Source organism: Rhopalosiphum maidis, chromosome 1 (assembly GCF_003676215.2).
Source record: "Rhopalosiphum maidis isolate BTI-1 chromosome 1, ASM367621v3, whole genome shotgun sequence".
In the NCBI taxonomy this organism is placed as follows: Eukaryota; Metazoa; Arthropoda; class Insecta; order Hemiptera; family Aphididae; genus Rhopalosiphum; species Rhopalosiphum maidis.
Window position 1 is genome coordinate 51,908,750 of NC_040877.1, and position 18,053 is coordinate 51,926,802.

Consider the following 18,053-nt stretch of genomic DNA (forward strand, 5'->3'; position numbering starts at 1 on the left):
CACATAAAATTCTTTAAGTAGTACAACAAAATATCAGGAACTTGAAAATATAATTTTTAAGTATATTTAACAATTGCAAAAATTATATTTTGAATAATTACTTTATTGAAGAAATAAATGGGGATGAGCTACAATCATGCTGTGTTACGCATCTTATTTCTACGATAAGACGTATATGAAATTATAAATTTATAGAGTTTTTCGCTGCCGCCAATACGTGAAATATGTAACCGTATTGGAATAAAAAATTTTCTGGGTCTTATCTCGTACGTGCGTTTAGGAACCACACAGCACCGAATCGTTTTTTTACATAAATAAAATAAATCTGATAAACAGGTAAACAATTGCTATATTAAATCAACAACACGCACACTGTCACATATGTGCCTATACAGAGCTCAATATTCCTGAAACGTAAAATATTGAACATAATATTATTATCATGAATGACAACATTATAATAGTGAGTATGATTTCGTGGGTTATCATGTTAACAATTATTTATAGAGTATGACATACGGAACGATTCATAAAATGCATAAGCACAACGACATAAATCGTTCAAGTGCCGTTCAGTTGGATTAGATAGATACGATATAAAAACAGTCTTGATTCGACGTATCATACTATGTATATGAACATAACATAAAATATATCATAACAATATATACGCTTACTTTATAAGGTCAAAGAAATTAAAATATTTTGTAAAAAAAATATATGTAAATCATATTGTACGGTAGTGGGTACTGATGATTTTAAGAGTGCTGTATTTTTGGACTGAAATAGATAAGATAAACTTGTTTGTTGCTAGATTTAAATTTATAATGTCTGGTTTTACACAGTAGTAATAAATTCTAAGTTAGCAATCTGAAATTGAATTCCACGAAGGAATACTACCTCCAACAGGAACATTAAATTTGCGTACTCTTTAAATCATCGGAACCTACTGCTGAAACCTGTATGGCTGTATGTACCATTTTTGTTATTATTATGTCTACGGAAACTATACGTCTATACATTTCTATATTTCCATAGTTTTTCTTCCATTTTTACACTATGGCGTTATTTAATTGTATATATCATACAAACACTTGAACATTTTCAACGTTGATAATTCATGTATTATATAATATCATATCGAAAAAGTATCTTTAGCAATGATTTATTGTTTTATTAATTTTTGTCATATAGATACCTGTAAATTTTGGTCGCACATAAGTTCGAAAAATAGTTATAAATGAGATTTAAGTTATCAAGTTTAATTTATAAAAACATTTTTAAATTCAAATTAAATTATTATTAATATTTACCTTCTCCGTGACGTATTTAAATAATAATGTTAAGTCTGCAAAACGAGTACGCGGGCTCTACCGATTAGAGGATTATAATATAATACTATATTATATTACAGTGGTTAGCGGGCGTGTATAACGAATACAGTAGTTTAAACGAAGTGTTGGAACCCGATATATTACACTAATTAATTATGTCGTCAAATGATTACTACTGAATCATTAATACTTAGAAATTATATTATATATTATGTGAATTATAAGTTTAGTAGAATATATATTATAATATGATTATATATTAAATATATAAATATATGCTGGATTAATAATAATAATATAAAGTTTAGCTTAGATTTAGATATTAACATACAATATAACTCATAAACATGGAGAAACGATGATCTGAAAAGTTACTACTAACAATAGTTTTGATAAGTTATCTGCAAAGATTAACTTTATTGTAAATGGGTAACACTATTTAAAGATTATGTAGGTACGTTGAAATAATTATTTAATTGATAATAAAAAAAATATTAACTTACTCATACCGCGAAAAAATTATTAATGGTGAATTTATAATATGTAATTTTAAGGAGGGAATTTATCAATTCCGCCATTTTAATATCAATTCTGCCCAATATTTTTCTATATTGATTCCGCCGGCTATCAATTCCGCTGAACTTTTTTATATATTGATTCCGCCGGTTTTCAATCCACTGAACACTTGTAAGTCATTTATTTTAATAATAACAAAATATAAAATGCTTACATTAATATAAAATTAATTTACAGTTCATTCGTAACAATTTAATTTGAAATTATTTATAAAAATAAAAAAATGTATATAGCAACAATTTTTGACGATTATTTAAATAAAAAAATCAATAGATTTAAGTATATAAAACTGGCATTAAACCATTACTCTAAAAAGTGAATCAACGTAACACTACAATACACTAATTATTATTTTTTATTTTTACTGTACTATTTTTGCCTTTTTGGCGTTACATAAATAAATTGTAATACATTTTGTAAAAAAACTATGTATTTCAATTATATTATTTTACTATTTTAATAAACTTCACTTAGTACTTAATTGCTTTTTTTGTCATAATATATGTCTAATTGTGTTATATTTTCCGTTGTGGACGACAATGTTTAAGTTGTTTATTTTATTAATACCAATGTACATACATACAATAAAATTTGTCACTTATCAATACAACTATATAGATTATATTGAAGATATATGAAAATCGACGCGATAATATCCAATAGCTACGTATATTTTATAGTTATATGTATAAATATATATATGTTCATTTAATGCTCTACTTCAGCAATTTAATTTTATTATGAGTGAACTGCAAATTAATTTTATATTAATGTAAGCGTATTAAATATTGTTATTATTAAAATAAAAAATTTACAAATATTCAGAGAATTGTTATCCAGCGGAATCAATAAATAAAAAAATTCGGCGGAGTCGATACATAGCGCAATCGATATACGCCCATTTATTCAAAAAAATAATTTGTTTATCGGTAATTAATTATTTTAGGCGAGCTGTATTTTTACATTGTTATTTGAAATGTATATAATTTAGGTAAATTTGAACTAGTAAAAAATGTATTGGAACCCTCATCAATCGGTAAAAATACAACTTTATGTTAGTTTAAAGCTGCATACACACATATATAATAATAATAAGTTCACAATTGAAACCGGTAACTTTAAATTTTACGAAAATATTTGAATTTGTGGCCATATGATGTTAGACATCACACAAAAATCCCGTTTACCGTATTTATTTTTATGCTCCAATAGAACATAATTGTATTCACGTATCTAATATTATATCTACCTATGCGCCCATAATGTATTTATTATTAAATATATCATAATATTTAGTTAAGCAATTCGGACGGATAAGAGAAAAATTATTATAATTTTCTAGTAAATACTTCTATGGATAATATAATATATCATCCGATCTGAAGTCAATTTTTCAGAGGTACTGCACTGCGAATACAGATTCCGAGCAAAACGGACCAGCAATTGGTTTTTACAACTTAAGATTTAGGAAATTGGACTTGAATATTTTAGAAATTTTTAAGATAATTGAAATTCATAGAAATACATGTTTCATTTTTATATTCAAAAGTACCTATAATACATATATAATAATTATATTAATATGATTGAAATTATTATTTGTTCATAGTCGCCTGCAGTGATATAAATATATAAAAGCATTCGTTAAACAATATAGAATTACGTCGGAAAATTAAATCCTTGAATGGCTATATAACAATATACGGAACGACAAAATACAACGCTACCAACGCCCATGACGCAATACTATTGTGTACTTTCATTTCTCTAACAACAAAAACAATAATAATAATAATTAGATATGATATTATACCAAACAATTTATTATATTAGATGTAAAATCCACCCTGTCGTGACGGTTCTAATCCGTTACCAAATTAAATATTTCATGTTTAGCTCTAATTTGAAAGAAAAATGGTCCGTTTATCGCCGTTAATTCCATTAGTTTGTTCTTTCGACGTTCTACGCCCTGCCGCACTGAACACAAAGTTTGCACAAAGACAGGTTTTATGCGAAATTGTATATACAATGATTCGTGCATCAATAGACTATATATTTTCCATCGAATTACAAAACAATAAGTGTATTGTTATTATTTTAAAGTAGTGCGTTGTTTATTTTTCATTTAAGTAACAATTTATATTTCGAGAGAATTAATCGAATACAATTCAAAGAAAAAAATATGTATACAAAATAATCCCTCTTGTATGTACAAGTGAAGTGCACATAACATTTTTTTTTAACTTTTACTGTATACTATATACAAGTACCTATGTATATTTATATATTTTATATACATTGTTGTTAAATAAATTATAACACAAAAAGCTGTTGTCAAGTTTAGCTGATTTGGGCTATTTCGAAAGCGATAAACAATCTTACATACAGAATAAAAACGTAAACGATCTTAAACGAGAATTATTTTGAGGGGAAAAATCAATAACGTTCGTCTAACGGAATTCAATATAAAGTTATTTTAAAAATAATTACTTTTACAACGGAATCAATAAATAACAAATAAATATATTTTGAAACAATAAGGTATAGTTTTTGATTATTATACGTACAGAACTTAGAAGCTAGATTAAATACTACGCATTATGATGGTACAATCTATAATAGATATATAATTTAATTACATGTATACTCGTTTTAATGGTTCAAATTAAAGTAATAACGTGTAATTATTATTTTATTTTTTATATATCTTAGTACCATAAATCGTGCAGCATCCTAAATATTAGGAAAAGTCTATAAAATAAAGTAATACTAATGATATAATTAAAATTTATTGACTTTTATCCAACTAAAACTATTGTAATGTACATGAATCCCGAATTTTAGAAATTCAACGTCTACATAATATAGTCATTGGTTCTATTGACAATTTTTGAATTTAGTTTAGAAATTATTTCAATGCAACCGAGGCATACGTTGATAAGGAATTTTTAATTACATTAAAATACTAGCTGTCAATCCAAATTTGTAAAAAATGTTATGGTAACATACTATTATTTGATTATCAATAAAATTTTCTATGTCCAAATTCTTAGAAAAATATTCAGTATAAATCGTTTTATGAAAAAAAAAAATTTAATTTTAATCTAGAATTTTAGAATTTTATTTGTTCATTATTTATTTCTATATTTAATTTTATCATTATTATTATTATTAAAGACAATAACATTTTTTTGGGCGTATTATATTAATCCCATAACTAAAATTTCGTTGACTTCATTTAAATGACAATTCAAATAAATTACACTTTTTTTTTTTAATTTCCATAATCCATTACGTAGTAATAATAATAAAAAAAAAACCAACTGAGCATAATATCTGAAACTGAGCTTCAACAAAGCCTGTTGGGTTTTCTTTAATAAAAAAAAATATATATCTACACGTTAAACAAAAAGAAAAGTAAATGGAAATATGATCGAAAGACATATTATTTTAAGATATAGCTGGCATTCAGTATAAATATATTACTATACCTACAGTGATAAATGGATAATATTGATATCACCGTGTACATATAGAGGGAATTTTTATCGACAATCGATTCATGCACAATATATTACCAGTATTGTTATTCTCGCAGTTGGCGAGTGCGTGTGTTGAGAAGAAGATGACATAGTGACATACAAATCAATAATGTATAATAATATAATATACACCTATTATGACACAGTGTAAGATAGAGATTTGGTTTATTTTTTGTGTGCATTTAATGTCCTAAACACTTAAGGCCCCATATTATTATTCTCTGGATAATCGTTTTTTTTTTCAGTCAAAATCTATTCATTCTAATTCCAACAGTAAGTCGTAACGCCTATCCTGGTTTCATTCTGGAAAAATATTCCCTCCGTAACGGGTACCAAACTACATTTTTAATTTTCTCCCTTGAATTGTAATAAAATATGCAGATTAAAAATGTAAAACTAAAACAATTAATCGACTAAAAATAATTATTTCAAAAGTGTGCAGGCTCGGTCGTTCTCTTGCATTTAAAATTATGGTGAATTCGACTATTTTTTAGAATTAAAATCGGAGTCAAGATAGTTGTGACTTACGCACTTATTGATACTAAAACCATTTGTTCGGTTGATAAATACATAAATACAATATTTTTTTTTTCATGACCACTGAATATATTGTTTACATGTGCGCACACGTACGTAAAATTAATTACCTAAGTTAAAGATACCCGTATTATACTTCTCATGGTAATGACAATTTACGACTAACACAGCGACATGAATGATGACTTAACGCATGTGGAGTTGCTTAGAATCTAGTCGTCGCGGGACCTTTAATAATTAGTTTGCGTTCTTTTGAGTAATTTATTAGTGTATATACAATAACATTGTACAACGGTTTAACATTATTCCGGCATTTAAGTGTATGTATTTTCACGACTGAATCGGTCCCGGTGTTCAGGGTACTTTGCTATATACACACGGTTACACGCGAAAAAAAAATTATAAAGAACTTTATAATAATACAACGATAATATAATAGTTATCGTTTTTTATTATTATTATTGTTGTTGTTGTACAACGAATATCCGGTAGTCGAGTATGTAGGTACATATTATTATACCTATATGTATGCGGTTTGGGTTGCAGACTAATAATGACGTTTACGGCGTCGGCGAAAAATAAAAATAAAAACAAGGAGGAAAAATAAGAGGAAGAGAACGGAATTTTAGAAGCCCCGGGCCAAAAAGCGCAGCCAATAAAAACATTAATACTTATATTATATATACATATATACGTGTACCTAAACGTACACACATATAATACGCGGTCACGAGAGGACGCAGAAGCAGACCCTCCGGCTCGCCGTATCATACTACCACTACCGCTATTACCAATGCTACCATTGCTACCATTATATTTGTATATACATATATATTATATATATACATACACTATTATCCACTTGAACGTGTGCGTCGTCTCTGCAAGATAATAAGAAACGAAAAACGAGAAAGAAAAAAAAAATTCGCTCTCTCTTTTGTGCCACGCGGTACACTCGTCGCGTCTCCACTTCGCAGCTTACGTCTCCTCTTTATCCTTTTATTCCCATCCCCGACCTTCCTCCACGTCATGCACAATACACACGCGTAGGTATTCCGCTTTTGTCCTGCACCTGCAAAGTACGACCGGAGGAAACCCATTACACACGCACAAGCGCTTATCCTCTGAAGTCTATATGCAGGTATACCTCTACCCGACAAACGCCTTGTCTTCCACATGTATATAATAATATAGTATTGTACATATACGGAGTCATGCGCGATCTACGACACGCTGACAAAATTTATAGCAGCATATTATATATGTTATAACTTTATTGCTATTATATTATGACATCGTTCAAAAAAAAAAAAAAAAAGCAAAATGGTATAACTGCAACTTGCAAGTCATCTCATACCGATACTAATAAGTTATATTTTAATTGAGGTTGTGAATTGAATTTACAAAGTACATTATATTTACATGACATCTATGAATAATTTATAAATAAAATTACGAAAAAAACTTAATTTAAAATAAAAAGATAAAATTATTTTTTTAAATTTAATCATAAATTATGAAATTAAAAAATATTTATGAATTCTTGTAAATGTCAGGAACACAGTTATTTTTAAAAATGATTCATCTAGAATATTATGCTTCATAGCTGCTATTTGATTAAAAATTCTGAAGATGATTTATTGTCAATTTTTAAGGGATTATTTTCTCGTTAAAGTAGAACACATAGTATTTGTCTTCGTGAAAACATAATTTTTTAATAACATTAGAAACAAGTAACTATATCGAATTTAATGAAGACGATTTATCATTATAATTTTTAATATTTATAATTGATTAGACACTGCTATAATATGCAACTAAAATATGTAGAATCACTGAAATATTACGCAATATTCAATATAAAATAGATCCATTGATAATAAAACATTTTAATTCCGTAAATAAATTAAGTAGTTTCAAAGATTTTATATTTATAGATTTACAATATTGATAATAACTGAAATAAACTCATTTCGCTTCGCTGCAAGAAACGGGAATTACAAATGAAATAATGAACCAATGCTTATTTATCAGTCGAATTAACTTAAATATGCGATATCATCTATATTTAACCAAGAAGATTTTTCCTCTTTTGGTAAAAATAAAGCTCAACATTAAGTACTATATTTTCAAAGTCTTGAGATTTGTTTCTAGTACTTAAACAATGTCTTGTGAGAATACATACATTTATTTCTCAAATGATGAACCCATTTTTCAATTGATTTTAGATTATTCAGCGGGTAATTTAAATGAACATTTGCAATGTACCTATTAGAATAGTTTTTGAGTTTTATAACTGTATACTACGAAGAATAGATGCTTGATTATAGATTTGAAAGATAATATAGGAGTAACGGTACTGGATAAATTTTAGTTATTAATATTAATCGATCAATATGTTTTATTTGTAAAAATGGTTCAAGTATAATTATTTATAAGTATTAGATATAATATTACGTCAATTTTACTTTTATTCTTTTGATCACCCATTTTTAAGGATTATTATTCTTACTTGTTAGCATAAATAATTTTAATAACTAAGTATCTACTCGTTCAATTTTTGAATTAGGTATATTAATATTTTCAATTCATATTCATAAAATAATTTACAGTAAAAAAGGGGGGGGAGGTTTATTTGAAAAACAGAAGTTTATATCGCTACACGGCATTCTTTAAGCAGTTCAAAAATCTCAAGAATTTGAAAATATGGTCTTAATGTATAACTGAAAATTTGAATAAATTAATTATTATGAAACAAATGGTGGTGGTATGCTTTGTGAATACTCTGTATGTAAAGAATTTATTTAAAACCATATAAGTAGAGAGAGCATAATATTATTGTATAGTCAAACACACGATGTCGAATATTATTATATTGCCCGATTTATTATTTTTTTATCCGATACGATGGTAATAACAATATAATATCTACACGCGCTGTGACTGCTGCAGCAACTTATTGTGTGCAATATTTTATATGTCCGTGACCATGATACATAAATTATAATGTGACGTGTCATTCCACCTTTGTGGTGTACACATAAATTCCGTAATAATATATTATATCTTATACGATTTACATACATCTGTAAAACGCGCTTGTACATCGCGCCATATAACGGATGTCTTATTGAAAATGATACGTCGGGATTGTTGGACTTTTGAACAATATTAAGTATAGATACTACAGCCTCGGGAGTTGTATTTCGATAAATCGAATCGTTTCTGTTATCGGTTATTTTCACTATTGTTCAGGTTAATTATTTTAAATAATATTTCAATTTACAACTAGTCATAATATTAAATAAATAAAATTATTTAAAAAATTCATTAAACACAAAATTGTATTGAATTCAATATTTCCTATAAAAGTCACACCAAAATTGTTTGGAAATATTTGATCTTTAAAATGGCCATGTCAAATTATTTCAATAAACTTGAGGCGATTATAATGTTTTAAAAAAATCAAGAAACTCAATGTACACGTACATTAGAAATATAACATTACTCATTTTTTCATCGTTATTACGCATCCGTCTGATAGACATATCCTCTTATATTTAAATTTAACAAAATAAACGCTTTTGTTTTATTATTAATAACACGGTTTTTATATTATCTTAGTGTAGCTAATATTTTAAAATATTAAAAGTGCTCTCCCATCTACTATACAATTAAGACTTCGGGACGCCATTGAAAAGTGGTTGGCGGAACGAAGATACGCCTATAATATTATGGTCGATGTTTCCTAAAATGTCGTCATCGATGGTCGCTTATTAGGACTTGGCCACTTGGGTGATTACAATATGTAATATTATGTAAATTGATAGAACACCCCGCTAGTTATTTAGCCACTTCAATATTACATAATTTATTATAACTAAGCTTGAACTGAACGAGGGTGAACTAAACTTTTACTTCCGTTATGTTTTTTGTTAATGTATATTATAGACGCCATGGGCTACGCATACGGCTACTTTTGCACGGCAAACACTTAAATGTATATGTGTTCCTATATCCGTAAGAGGATGTATGATATTATATTCTCTTCTCAACTCTCGTCTAACGATTATATGTGCCAAGTTCGTGAATATAATACTTATATATATATATAAATATATTATGTTCTTAAACGGATTACTCGGAAAACTTTGTTTCGGCAATTTAATTATTTCGGGTTGCATAGCTACGTATCATATTATATAGCCTAATATCTGTCGAAAAGTGTATTCTAGATGGACGCTAGATGTGAATAATAACAGTATATAGTATGTTGATATCTGATATAGTGAAATATTTCCAAGTGGGTCGTAAGTAGACGTCCTCCAAAATCGCCTACTATATATAAGTCGTAATAATGTATTTTTTATTTAGGTACCCGGTGAGAAAAAAACGTTCTCTCGTATATGTGGTTTATACGGTTTGCTCGTGATTTACGATTTATATTACTTATACGCTAAAAATACGTTAAAAAGCGATAGAATTCATCTCGCACGACGACCCAACAAAGTCACTCGATCGATTGAATTTCGAAGACGCATCGACGAAACGACTGTGCAGACTGCGGTGATTCGATTTTTCGTGTTTTATTCGTCTAATGGACGAGGAAACGGTATTAGATGATTGCTGTCGAAGCATTTTGAAATTCAAACACGTAAACTGTTCATACTTGCTCATCAGCCAACAGTTAACTTGCAAATAAATGCTGTTATATAAGTAAAATGTCTGCTGTGATTCCGAGGTACGCAGACCACGCATTATAATAAACTAATAAATCGACCTTTTTAAAATACCACTTGGAAAAATCTATTTAAAACTGACTACACTAATTTTATAAAGTGCATTTTGTGTTTTTGAAAACAATAATAGTTATAATAATATTATTATAGTTTGATGTAGGTATTCAGCTAATTTATCTGTTGGATAGAACTACTGAGTATTTTCCTATTCTATTATTCTAGTTATATATTATTTATATTGTGTAATCAAAATTACTTATTGTAGGTACATTATTCTATGTATATTATAACCATTCATTATTAATAGAAAAAATAAAAAGTAGGATTTATATACAACACTAATTATACAACTTCACGTCACTATAATAGGTAATAGATTGTTTTTTTAATATTTAGAAACATTTCTTTTCTCATTATTTGATTCCAAAACCTAAATTAATATTAGATGATATCAATAGAGTATTGTTTTCAGCCGGAAATAGTAAATAAATAAAAATATTTTAAATACAAAAAAAAGTAGAGTATGAGAGCAGTAATAATATTGTATTTTTATCACTACTGTGACTAGCACATCCGAAAAAAGGTAAGATTGAGTATTAACTCATGAGTATATATCAAGGAAATAAGCGACGTGTTTTTATTTGATGTTCACAGTCAAGATATTTAGATAATATGCAAATATTCACCAGAATCGGTCGATTAAGAGATAGGGAAAACGCTGTCTTCGTGAACTTTCAAACGGGTAAGTGGCAATGTTTTTATTTTGTTTTCCATTTCATAAAATAGAAGCATCTTGGTTACGCGAAAATCAGTCTTGCCCACAAACGTAATCACAAACTTATTATGTGAAGATCAATAATATCGTTTTGCGTGTCTTAAGTGCAGGTTGAACTATATAGATGTTTTTATTAAATTGCTCGCGGACGAACGCGAAACGGGATTATTGTTTAGGTTCTTATAACAACATAAGAACGGCACGAAACATTAAGTATACGACTAATATAGTGAAGTCGAATAAACGCAACATAAACGTTAAGACCTGCTGTGTACAATAAATAAGCAGAATCGACTATTGAATTGTTAAATGTAAAACATAATTCAATTAAAACTAAATAAGATTATAGACTAGCAAAATTGCGTGCATAAAATATTAAGAATTCAAAACTCTACAAATAGCTTTATTCAATAGAAAATAAGAATTCTTTACTTTAATTGGTTAAAAAAATTGATTTAAAAATTGAACAGTTAGAATTTTCGTGTAAAAAAACATAAATAAATATTCATATTTTAAATCCGGGTTAAAAAAAAAAAAATATTTGGCAATCCAATAAATATTGTACATTAACGATTTTCAAAAATTAAATTAAAACAAATAAGATAAAAAATACAATTTTATATAAAGCATTACGTGTATCCAGCAGTATATTGTTTATCGTTGTATTATTTATTCGAAACTGATTAAAATACTTTGACGATATAAACATAAAGCATACGGTTGAATGGTCGAAATTGGATTGAAAAAACGGAGACTGAAATCCTAGTACATATATTGTATTATAATATGGTTGAAAGTGTAGAAGATCGTGTATATGGCATTACACACGCAACACACGACTGCCAAAACGCAGAACTTAATATTTTAAAATGCTCTCCCACGCGGTTTGTGTACGTGTGTGCAGCGTTATTATATACGTTTCGTTTTTATGTCGAGTTTGAACGTTTTCGGCTTCTCGGTTCGTATTTTTTTTATATATTATTTCATTTCCTGGTATTTTCACGAAATAACACACGGGAATCCGGCAAAAGGATATTTTATTTTTATGCCATTGTGATGTTGATAATTTAGTTTTGCCATCAACTGTAGTTTGTTGCGAAGATTTTTTATTTTAAGTTTGTCAAAGCGTCGACCAAGTCTGACTGTATATTACATCTGCTGCTTCTGCGTATTGAGTGTCTATTGTTCTGTCGGTTTTCAATGTTTTATACTACGACGAAACGTTACGTTGAATAAACGCTACAATTGGCCGTACTCCGCTGGTTTTAGAATTTTATCATGATTTCATATACGGCCGTTTGCGTAAGAGTATTTTACTAGTACAAGGGAAATGTTGTTTAAAGAATTTATGTTTTCAGTTTTCTATAGATCAATCTTATGGTTTTTTCTTTCGTGTGCTGGTTGTAAGTTATTTTAAAACTTTACTTTATTTGGGTCGGTAGTTAGTTACTTATTATATTTTGTTTTCATCATATTTTTTCCCCGGAATTAAAACCCTTTCGTTACGTTTGTTTGTTGAAAAATTATGTGGTTTCCATCGTTGCTATCAACAATTGAATTCTAAAAACGTAGAGACCCTACAGTTCCCGAGTTATAATACATTTTTAAAATTTGGTTCTACAATATTATTATTACATAATACTATTGACTAGTTTTATAGTAAACAATATTAATATCCAAGTCAAATAACAATATAATTTAAACTATCGCAGTGAACTCATGTATTGTAAGATTTTGACACAATTCCGTTTAAGCCCCGCAGGTAAGTACTTAATTTAAATGATAAGCGTCTTAAGATATCTGCAGATAAAACTATACTAAAATAGATCAAAACGTTATCCATTTAAAAATGTTATTACCGCGTTCTGTATATTTTTAATGTCATAATAATATACGATTACATATCTAATAAAGAATTTTTATTGTATCCTTTAATTAACTAACCCTATTGAGAAAATAGACGATTTAAATTTCGATTTGTCCTCGGTTTCAAAGTGTTATAGTTACTTAGATAAAACATCAAAGATAATCAAATAATTGTACAAAGGTTTAATTTAAACAACAAAATTAGCGAGATAGCATAACAATATAACAACATAATATTATACATATTTATTTGCATTCATAATATATACAAATTCGTAAATTTTTCTACACCTTAAATTATTTTAATTATGTGATCAAATTTTACTGGGATAGTAAATGTTAATCAGTACTCGGTAATGTAAGATTAACTAAATTGAAAATCAATGTTTACATTTTAGTTTACCTTCAAAGATCATGCATTGTATAATATAAATATCACAGATAAAAATGAATCATAGTAATATATACAATATATATATAGATAAAAATAAATCGTATAATTTTATAATCAAGACATTTTTTTTTTTTTTTAGTTAAAAATAATAACTGTTGAATAAATTATGAAAATAAAACAAAAGCTTGATCGAATTAAAATCTTGATTGTATTTTTAATTTATACTTTGGAAGTTTGTATACTTATTGAAAACTAATGATAAGTTAAAAAGTATAAAATTTAAAATTGTATGAATATGTAATTAATGCTATATTTTATAGAAATATTATCTTAACTGTTATAATAAAGTAGAATTACGTATTCATCATTGTATAAACGAAATTTTTATATATTTTATTTTCAATATTTAAATAATTATTTTTTCATAATTTAAGTAACTATTATAAACAATATAAAATAAAAATATTACAAAGCTGGTGCATAGTTGGTATTAATTCTAAGCAGTTTAACATTTAAATTATGATTTTATGTGTAGATGCAGGTATACTCTCTGTTGGCAATAATGAACGTTTTTGCGTTTTATAGTTAAAGCTAGTATAGTAATATTATGTGTTTCTGTTTTTATTTTACATGTTACATTTTTATAAATAAATTTTGTTTCAGTTGTGTATATTTTTGTTACAGAAAAAATACATACATAAATTATACTGGTATACCGAAACAAATATCGTTTTATTAAACTTTTTAATTTTACTGAGAGTCTAATTTCAAATGGATTCTTATATATCTATATGATGTTTGCAGTTTTAATTAGGTCAAATCAAAATATATATGTTTATATGTAATTCATTTAAGATGTAAATGATATGTTGTTACTCTTTTAGCGCCATACTATCAATACATATTGATGAAATGTCTTAGATTAACGATAATTTATAAGAAGAACAGCGGGATACTTATTATTCCCGGAAATCCCGTGAACATGACAAATCGATATGAAGCTACGGTGAAACTTTAATGGAAGTCGAGTTAAATAAATAAGTTAATTTAAAACAATATAGTATCACGATGTGTTCTTATATTGTAAACATTGAAGCACTGACCAAATACATTAAAAACTATATTATAATATAAAGTATTGTGCGATGACTATAACTCATGGTTGATGTCAATACGGCATGTATACAAGGGATGAAAAAAAAACCGTAAATAGTATTTATTTCCCGTACACATATAATGTAATATACAGTAAATTAAATTATATTCAGAGTCCCTTTTGTTGAAATCAAGTATTTATTATATACCAATGATGTATACGTATATATATATATGCACCTATTTATCGTATATTTAATACATATATTATATGTATTATACATGTACGTCTGTGTACAAATTAATACAGTTGGCTTAGAGATTGTATGTTTGAGAAAACAAAAAATATACGTGATTTTATCGAACGAATTTTATTTTGTATTCATAATATACTCAATAATAACATAAAATTCATTTAATATTATTCATAAATTATATAAGTTGTATCCAAATAATATAATTATCTCGATAGATCGTCGTTTATAATAGCATTATATTTATGTTCCTTAACATAATTAAAAATGTATAAATACAAAACGTATAAAATACATTCAATTATGTTATCGTATTATAAACATGGCTTGGAATTATTGAAAAAAGTTACTAGTTTACTTTGAGCGTGCATAAAATGTTCCAAACAGTAAGTCTAGACCCAATATATTACAGTGAACCTGTATATAACGGACAGTCACCGGACCAAAATAATTGTTCATTATAGACAAGTATCCGTTGTCGACAAGTTTCAGTGATTTAAAATTAAAATTAGAAACATATCTGTTTAATGAAAAATGAAAATTTGATGTAAGATTTTTGTCCGCTTTGAAATCACCGGGGTAAAATATTAGTACCCGTGTCCGTAATACAAAGAGTCCGTTTTAATAATGGAAATACATTGGAATACGAGTACATATCTTTTTCCGGAACTGGGTCATTTCTTCTGAGAGGTGTCCGTTATATACAAGTATCCGTTAAGTCAGATTTCATTGTACTACATCGAGAAATTAGTTCCTCGAAACTTACTATTGTGTAATAACACCAGTATAATTTAATCAAGATAACGTAAGAAATACATTTTTACGGATAATTATTTTTCACCAAATTTAAAAATACATTAATCATCGAATTAAATATTTTGAGTCAGTAATGTAATTTATTCCCGGTTTAGTATTTATCTCTGAATTTTACATGTTTTATGTAACGTGAATAATGATTAATCTTTATACAAAACAAAAACTATTTAGTTATAAATTGTGTTCAAAAATTAATACAATTCATAATTAAATCATTATATATATATATATATATATATATATTAGTAGCTATTTAAATGTATTATGAATCTCATGCAATTACATAATTATCAAGAAGATTAATGGAAAACTCACATAAATATATTAAAATAGAACATTCGTAAAATCTTCATAGAAGAGATGAAGGCAACTATATAAACTCCAAGGTTTGACCAATGTAAAAGATAATGAATAACTGGACGTAAAGAAATTGTTAGTGGTATTACGATAAAAATATCTAAGAACAATATAATATAGTGGGAAGACGAGGTAATTTATAGTTACAATAAATTACCCAACTGTTAGTGTTAGCCACTATAGAATTACGGCCATCCATGTTGAAATAAAATAACAATGTCTTCCATCAGAAATCAATATTTTTACCGTTTCCTTTAATTTGAGTATTAATAAACTAAAAGAAATTCCTTCTAATAAAATACAACATATGTGTGTAAGTGATCCATAATTAAGTCCATCACAATCATGGTTCTAATATTTTGTACGTAGGTAGTCTAATATCCGAGGATGTGTACTATTACTAAGCTAATTTTTAATTTTGAAAAGTAAATGACACTATACAGGGTGATTTTTTTATCATTAAAAACACTCATTATTTCTTCAAGTATTGATTTTTGAAATATTTTTAGTTTCAGGCTTTTTTGAAATGATATAACAATTTTATTTTTTTCACCCTTATATTTAATAGTGAAATCACTATCAATTTTTGATTTTCAAATGGCAACCTATAATTAAAATGTAATAAAATAATAGGGTAATTTTTTTTTTATAGAATTTAACGTTAAAATTATTATTTTTATTTTTTTTTATTTTTTATTTTATTTTATTAGTGAGTTATAGCTGCTCAAAGTTGTTGGTTAAAGGTTTTTAGATGTTCGTCCTATAGGTTATTATGGCTGTGAGGCATTGGTAAAATGGTAACTACAGGTACAAAGTTCTTCACTACATTTATAGTCGATAACGAGTTTATTACATATGATTATATGAAACAAGAATTATTATAAAACCTGAAAACCACTCAACTTTGAAAAACTATATCTCGCTAAACAATTAATGAAAAATAATTATTTGAACGTTAAAATTCATAAAAATAGCTCTATTAATTTAGTACATTTTAAATATAGGTTGCCACTTGAATATTAAAAGTCGATAATGGTTTCAGTATTAAATGATAAAACAGTGAAAAAAAAAATGTCATATAGTTTGAGAAAAGTATGAAATAAAATATTTTGAAAAAATAAATGAAAAGAGTCAATAATTGACGAAATATCAAATAATGAGTGTTTAATAATAAAAGAATCACCCCGTATAAAACCGAGGGATTTTTTGACTCACAAAAAACAAATATTTTTTTATTTTTTGTTTGTATAGGATTTCCATTGTTTACATAAAATAAAATAGCTATTGTGCATAATTTAAGTATTTTATATTATTATATTAATTAAAATTAAAATTACCCAAAATTCTTTGTACAGAATATGTTTAGGTAGCTTAAATTTAAAAAAAAAACGATAAATCCACTATAGAGTTATATAATGACAAACAACGCCACGCAGTATCAGATATAGTATTATTATAATAGTAAGTGGGTATAAATGAATTAGGTTAATAATTATATTGAATTAGGGTATGTTTCACTACTATTGTGATTTATTAGGAAATAAAAAAAAACAAATAGAAATGCTGGAGATCAAAATTGTTTTGGGTATTGTAGTCGTCCATCTTGTGTGATGAGTATTAAATACATATTATATAAGCCATTAGGTACACTACATTAAATTATATTTATATTAAAATTATTATTCTGTTATTTTAACGGTAAATTGAACTATTTTTTGACAATATACTATACAATATATTATTTTATAATAGCTGTTAAAAATATTTC

General features: G+C 26.7%; 1 protein-coding gene across 2 annotated transcripts in view; it reads right to left on the reverse strand.

Moving 5' to 3' along the window:
- LOC113550133 (zwei Ig domain protein zig-8-like) overlaps positions 1 to 18,053 on the reverse strand; it is a 345,101-nt gene that overhangs the window by 56,484 nt on the left and 270,564 nt on the right. The window lies entirely within an intron of this gene.